Source organism: Oryctolagus cuniculus, unplaced genomic scaffold (assembly GCF_964237555.1).
Source record: "Oryctolagus cuniculus unplaced genomic scaffold, mOryCun1.1 SCAFFOLD_93, whole genome shotgun sequence".
Lineage (NCBI taxonomy): Eukaryota > Metazoa > Chordata > Mammalia > Lagomorpha > Leporidae > Oryctolagus > Oryctolagus cuniculus.
The window spans coordinates 220,447-228,356 of record NW_027208382.1 but is presented as its reverse complement, the minus strand read 5'-3'; positions in this window follow the sequence as shown (position 1 = coordinate 228,356).

Here is a 7,910-nt window from a genome sequence, read left to right as displayed (position 1 = left end):
GTGAGCTTTGGTTTTGAGGCTGGAATATGGAGTTCAGGGCACAGGAGGAATGGTCTTTTTCAAACAGGGCACAGTTGTCGCCTTGCTCCCATTTTGCCTTGCTGTCATTGTTTTGGGTGCCTCAGCTGATTTTGGTTTCTTGAGCGGCAATTTCCTAAATGTTTTATGGGTCTGAGTTGCTTTTGGCTTCTTCCTTCCCAAATTTTGTATTCTGCCACAATACAAACAAGAGGTTGGACAGAGTAGCCATTATGAAATAAAAAAAAACACAAGAAATAGGAGTTTGAAGCTTAGAAATCTAAAGGTAACAGGACCAAGGTGAGTTTTTGTGTTTTGGAAAATAAAATGGAAACTTTGGCTGAGGTGACAGATATTAATTGCCTCCAAACTGAGTTTCACTGTGATATTCAGGTTAATTCAGTCAGAATTCCACAGGCAGTCAGCTGGAGGGGTGGATGAATCCGGGAACAGCCCATTTCCTTGCAACTAAATCAAGCCCAATATCACAAAGGACTCTTGCATTTCTTTGGCTTTTTTCTCATTTTTCTTATTTATCATGGTTTGTAATGAATTTTATGATGTGAGCTTTGGTTTTGAGGCTTGAATATGGAGTTCAGGCACTGGATTAATGGTCTTTTTCAATCAGGGCACAGCTGTTGGCTTTCTCAAGTTCTGGATTGCTGTCATTTTTTTGGTACCTCAGCTGACTTTAGGTTTCTTGAGCGGCAATTTCCTAAATGTTTTCTGAGTCTCAGTTGGATTTGCCTTCTTCCTTCCCAAATTTTGTATTCTGACGCAATATAAACAAGAGTTTGGACAGAGTAGCCATTATGAAATAAACAACACAACAAATATGCATTTGAAGCTTAGAAATCTACATGTAACACGACCAAGGTGAGTTTTTGTGTTTTGGAAAATCAAATGGAACACTTTGGCTGAGGTGACAGATAGTAATTGCCTCCAAACCGAGTTTCACTGCGATTTTCATGTTAATTCAGTCAGAAACCACAGACACTCAGCTGGGAGGTATGGATGAATCTGGAAACAGCCATTAACAAGGGAATGATTCAAGCCCAATATCACTAAGAACTCCTGAATTTCTTTGGATTTTTTAGGATTTTTCTTATTTTTCATGGTTTGTAATGAATTTTCTGATGTGAGCTTTGGTTTTGAACCTGAAAGATGGAGTTCAGGGCACCGGAGGAATGGTCTTTTTCAATCAGGTAACAGCTGTTGGCTTACTCCAATTCTGTCTTCCTTTCAAGGTTTTGGGTGCCTCAGTGTCCTTCAGTTTCTTGAGCGGCAATTTCCTAAATGTTTTCTGAATCTCAGTTGGTTTTGCCTTCTTCCTTCCCAAATTTTGTATTCTGACGCAATACACACAAGATTTTGGGGAGAGCAGCCAGTATGAAATAAAAAACACAACAAATAGGCTTGTGAAGCTTAGAAATCTACAGGTAACATGACCAAGGTGAGGTTTTGTGTTTTGCAAAATACAATGTAACACTTTGGCTGAGGTGACAAATATTAATTGCCTCCAAACTGAGTTTCACTGCGATTTTCAGGATAATACAGTCAGAATTCCACAGGCAGTCAGCTGAGGGTTGATGAATCCGGGAACAGCCGGTTTCCTTGCGACTCAATGAAGCCCAATATCATTATGGATTCTTGCATTTCTTTGGCTTTTTTCTCATTTTTCTTATTTATCATGGTTTGTAATGAATTTTCTGATGTGAGCTTTGGTTTTGAGGCTGCAATATGGAGTTCAGGGCACAAGAAGAAGGTTCTTTTTCAATCAGGGCACAGCTGTTGGCTTCCTCCAATTCTGGCTTGCTGTCATTGTTTTGGATGCCTCAGCTGACTTTTGCTTTTTGAGCCTCAATTTCCTAAAAGTTTTCTGGGTCTGAGTTGGTTTTGCCTTCTTCCTTCCCAAATTTTGTATTCTGATGCAATACAAACAAGATTTTGGGGAGAGCAGCCATTATGAAATAAAAAACACAACAAATAGGCTTGTGAAGCTCAGAAATCTACAGGTAACAAGAGCAAGGTGAGGTTTTGTGTTTTGGAAAATCAAATGGAACACTTTGGCTGAGGTGACAGATATTAATTGCCTCCAAACTGAGTTTCACTGCGATTTTCAGGTTAGTTAGGTCAGAATTCCACAGGCCATCACCTGGAGGGGTGGATGAATCTGGGAACAGCCGGTTTCCTTGTGACTAAATCCAGCCAAATACCACAAAGCTTCTTGTATTTCTTCGGCTTTTTTCTCATTTTTCTTATTTATCAAGGTTTGTAAGATTTTGGACAGAGTAGCCATTATGAAAGAAAAAAAAAAACATAGCAAATTACCCTTTCAGGATTAGAAATCTACAGGCAACATGATCAAGATGAGTTTCTTTGTTTTGGAAAGTGACATGGAACCCTTCTGCTGAGGCGACAGATTCTAATTCCCTCCAAATTGAGTGTGAGTGCGATTTTGAGGTAAATTCAATCAGAATTCCAAAGTCAGTCTGTGGAAGGGGGGGACAAATCTGGAAACAGTCAGTTTCCTTGTGTCTAATCCAGCCAAATATCACAAAGAACTCTTGCATTTCTTTGGCTTTTTCACATTTCCCTTATTTATCATGGTTTGTAATGAATTTTCTGATGTGAGCTTTAGTTTTGAGGCTGCAATATGGAGTTCAGGGCACAAGAGGAAGGTTCTTTTTCAATCAGGGCACAGCTGTTGGCTTGCTCCAATTTTGGCTTGCTGTCATTGCTTTGGGTGCCTCAGCAGAGTTTTGGTTTCTTAAGCGGCAATTTCATAAATGTTTTCTGGGTCTGAGTTGGTTTTGTCTTCTTCCTTTCCACATTTTGTATTCTGACACAATGCAAACAAGAGTTTGGGCACAGTAGCCAGTATGAAATAAAAAACACAACAAAAACAGACGGTTTCCTTGCGACTAAATCAAGCCCAATATCATTATGGATTCTTGCATTTCTTGGCTTTTTTTGCATTTTTCTTATTTATCATGGTTTGTAATGAGTTTTCTGATGTGAGCTTTGGTTTTGAGGCTGGCATGTTGAGTTCAGGGCACTGGATTAATGGTCTTTTTCAAACAGGGCACAGCTGTTGGCTAGCTCCAATTCTATCTTTCTTTCATGGTTTTGGGTGCCTCAGCAGATATGTGGTTTATTGAGCGGAAATTTCCTAAATGTTTTCTGGCTCTGAGTTGGTTTTGCCTCCTCCTTCCCAAATTTTGTATTCTGAGGCAATACAAACAAGAGTTTGGACAGAGTAGCCATCATGAAATAAAAAAGAAAACAAATAGGCATTTGAAGCTAAGAAATCTACAGGTAACACGACCAAGGTGAGTTTTTGTGTTTGGGAAAATCAAATGGAACACTTTGGCTGAGGTGACAGATTTCAATAGACTCTAAACTGAGTTTCACTGTGAATATCAGGTTAATTCAGTCAGAATTCCACAGGCAGTCACCTGGAGGGTTCGATGAATCCGGGAACAGCCGGTTTCCTTGTTACTAAATCCTACCCAATATCACTAAGAACTGGCGCATTTCTTTGCTCATTTCTCATTTTTCTTATTTATCCTGGTTTGTAATGAATTTTCTGATGTGAGCATCGATTTTGAGGCTGGCATATTGAGTTGAGGGCACAAGAGGAAGGTTCTTTTTCAATCAGGGCACAGCTGTTGGCTTGCTCCAATTCTTTCTTGCTATCATTGTTTTGGGTGCCTCAGCCAATTTGTGGTTTCTTGAGTGGCAATTACCTAAATGTTTTCTGGGTCTGAGTTGCTTTTGCCGTCTTCCTTCCCAAATTTTGTATTCTGACGCAATACGAACAAGAGTTTGGACAGAGTAGCCATTATGAAATAAAAACCACAGCAAATAGGGCTTTGAAGCTTATAAATCTACAGGTAACAAGACCAAGTGAGTTTTTGTGTTTTGGAAAATAAAATGGAACACTTTGGCTGAGGTGACAGATAGTAATTGCCTCCAAACTGAGTTTCACTGCGATTTTCTGGTTAATTCAGTCAGAATTCCACAGGCAGTCAGCTGGAGCAGAGGATGAATCCGGGAACAGCCGGTTTCCTTGAGACTAAAAAAGCCCAATATCATTATGGATTCTTGCATTTCTTTGGCTTTTTTCTCATTTTTCTTATTTATCATGGTTTGTAATGTATTTTCTGATGTGAGCTTTGGTTTTGAGGCTGGCATATTGAGTTCAGGGCACAAGAGGAAGGTTCTTTTTCAATCAGGGCACAGCTGTTGGCTAGCTCCAATTGGCTTGCTGTCATTGGTTTGGGTGCCTCAGCTGACTTTTGGTTTCTTCAGCAGCAATTTCCTAAATGTTTTCTGGGTCTGAGTTGGTTTTGCCTCTACCTTCAAAAATTTTGTATTCTGATGCAATACAAGCAGAGTTTGGACAGAGTAGCCATTATGAAAAAAAAAAAAAAAAACCAGCATATTGCCCTTTCAGGATTAGAATTCTACAGGCAACACGACCAATATGAGTTTCTGTGTTTTGGAAAATGACATGGAACCGTTCTGCTGAGGGGACAGATTCTAATTCCCTCCAAATACAGTGTGAGTGAGATTTTGAGGTGAATTCAATCAGAATTCCAAAGTCAGTCTATGGAAGGGGGGATGAATGTTGAAACAGGCAGTTTCCTTTTCTCTAAATCCAGCCAAATATAACAAAGGACTCTTGCATTTCCTTGGCTCTTTCACATTTCCCTTATTTATCAAGGTTTGAAATGAAATTTCTGATGTGAGCTTTGGTTTTAAGGCTGCAATATGGAGTTCAGGGCACCGGAGGAATGGTCTTTTTCAAACAGTATACAGCTGTTGGCTTGCTCCAATTCTGGCTTGCTGTCATTGTTTTGGGTGCCTCAGCTGACTTCAGGTTTCCTGAGTGGCAATTTCCTAAATGTTTTCTGGGTCTGAATTGGTTTTGCATTCTTCCTTCCCAAATTTTGCATTCTGACACAATGCAAACAAGAGTTTCGACAGAGTAGCCATTATGAAATAAAAAACACAACAAAAGGTGTTCGAAGCATATAAATCTACAGATAACACGACCAAGGTGAGTTTTTGTGTTTTGGAAAATCAAATGGATCACTTTGGCTGAGGTGACAGATATTAATTGCCTCCAAACTGAGTTTCACTGCGATTTTCAGGATAATACAGTCAGAATTCCACAGGCAGTCAGCTGGAGGGGTGGATGCATCTGGGAACAGCCGGTTTCCTTGTGACTGAATCAAGCCCAATATCATTATGGATTCTTGCATTTCTTTGGCTTTTTTCTGATTTTCCTTATTTATCATGGTTTGTAATGAATTTTCTGATGTGAGCTTTGGTTTTGAGGCTGGCATATTGAGTTCAGGGTACAAGAGTATGTTCTTTTTCAATCAGGGCACAGCTGTTGGCTTGCTCCAATTCTGACTTGCTATCATTGTTTTGGTGCCTCAGCCAATTTGTGGTTTCTTGAGCGGCAATTTCCTAAATGTTTTCTGGGTCTGAGTTGGTTTTGCCTTCTTCCTTCCCAAATTTTGTATTCTGCCACAATACAAACAAGAGTTTAGGCACAGTTGCCATTATGAAATAAAAAACGCAACAGATAGGTGTTTGTAGCTTAGAAATCTACAGGTAACACGACCAAGGTAAGTTTTTCTGTTTTGGAAAATACAATGGAAACTTTGTCTGAGGTGACAGATATTAATTGCCTCCAAACTGAGTTTCACTGCGATTTTCAGGATAATTCAGTCAGTACTCCACAGGCAGTAAGCTGGAGGGGTGGATGAATCCGAGAACAGCCGGTTGCCTTGCGACTAAATCCAGCACAATATCACTAAGAACTCGTGCATTTCTTTGGCTTGTTTTCTCATTTTTCTTATCAATTATGGTTTGTAATGAATTTTCAGATGTGAGCTTTGGTTTTCAGGCTGGCATATTGAGTTCAGGGTGCAAGAGGACAGTTCTTTTTTAATCAGGGAACAGCTGTTGCCTTGCTCCAATTCTGGCTTGCTGTCATTGGTTTGGGTGCCTCAGCCGATTTCTGGTTTCTTCAGTGGCAATTTCCTAAATGTTTACTGGTTCAGAGTTGGTTTTGCCTTCTTATTCCCAAATTTTTTATTCTAACACAATGCAAACAATAATTTGGACAGAGTAGCCATCATGAAATAAAAAAGAAAACAAATAGGCATTTGAAGCTACAGGTAACATGACCAAGTTGTTTTTGTGTTTTGGAAAATCAAATGGAACACTTTGGCTGAGGTGACAGATATTAATTGCCTCCAAACTGAGTTTCACTGCGATTTTCAGGTTAATTCATTCAGAAGTCCACAGGCAGTCAGCTGGAAGGGTGGATGGATTTGGGAACAGCCGGTTTCGTTGTGACTGAATCAAGCCCAATATCATTATGGATTCTTGCATTTCCTTGGCTATTTTCTCATTTTTCTTTTTATCATGGTTTGTAATGAATTTTCTGATGTGAGCTTTGGTTTTGATGCTGGCATATTGGGTTCAGGGCACAAGAGGAAGGTTCTTTTTCAATCAGGGCACAGCTATTGGCTTGCTACAATTCTGTCTTGCTTTAAAGGTTTTGGGTGCCTCAGCGTTGTTGTTTTTTGATCCACATTTTCTGAATGTTTTCTGGGTCTGAGTTGGTTTTGCCTTCTTCCTTCCCAAATTTTCTTACGCAATACAAACAAGAGTTTGGACAGAGTAGCCATTATGAAATTAAAAACACAACATTACGCATTTGAAGCTTAGAAATCGATAGGTAACACGACCAAGGTGAGTGTTTGTGTTTTAGAAAGTGTCATGGAACACTTCTGCTGAGGGGACAATTTCTAATTCCCTCCAAAGTGAGTTTCACTGCGATTTCCAGGTTAATTCAGTCAGAATACACATTCACTCAGCTGGGAGGTGTGGAAGAATCTGGAAACAGCAGTTTACATGGGAATAAATGAAGCCCAATATCACTAAGAACTCCTGCATTTCTTTGGCTTTTTTCTCATTTTTCTTATTTATCATGGTTTGTAATGAATTTTCTGATGTGAGCTTTGGTTTTGAGGCTGGCATATTGAGTTCAGGGCACAAGAGGAAGGTTCTTTTTCAATCAGGGCACAGCTGTTGGCTTGCTCCAATTCTGGCTTGCTGTCCTTGTTTTGGGTGCCTCAGCTGACATTTGGTTTCTTGAGCGGCAATTTCCTAAATGTTTTCTTGGTCGGAGTTGGTTTTGCCTTCTTCCTTCCCAAATTTTGTATTCTGACGCAATATAAACTAGAGTTTGGACAGAGTAGCCATTATGAAATAAAAAACACAACACATAGGCGTTTGAAGCTTAGAAATCTACAGGTAACACAACCAAGGTGAGTTTTTGTGTTTTGGAAAATAAAATGGAACACTTTGGCTGAGGTGACAGATATTAATTGCCTCCAAACTGAGTTTCACTGTGATTTTCAGGTTAATTCAGTGAGAATTGCACAGGCAGTCACCTGGAGGGGTGGATGAATCCAGGACTAGCCGGATTTCTTACGACTAAATCAAGCCTAATATCATTATGGATTCTTGCATTTCTTTGGATTTTTTCTCTTTTTTCTTATTTATCATGGTTGGTAATGAATTTTTGATGTGAGCTTTGGATTTGAGGCTGCAATAAGAACTTCCGGGCACAAGAGGAAGGTTCTTTTTCAATCAGGGCACAGCTGTTGGCTTGCTCTAATTGTGGCTTGCTGTCATTGTTTTGGGTGCCTCAGCAAATTTGAGGTTTCTTGAGTGGCAATTTCCTAAATGTTTTCTGGGTCTGACACGGTTTTTTCTTCTTATTCCCAAATTTTTTATTCTGACTCAATACAAACAAGAGTTTGGACAGAGTAGCCATTATGAAATAAAAAACACAACAAATA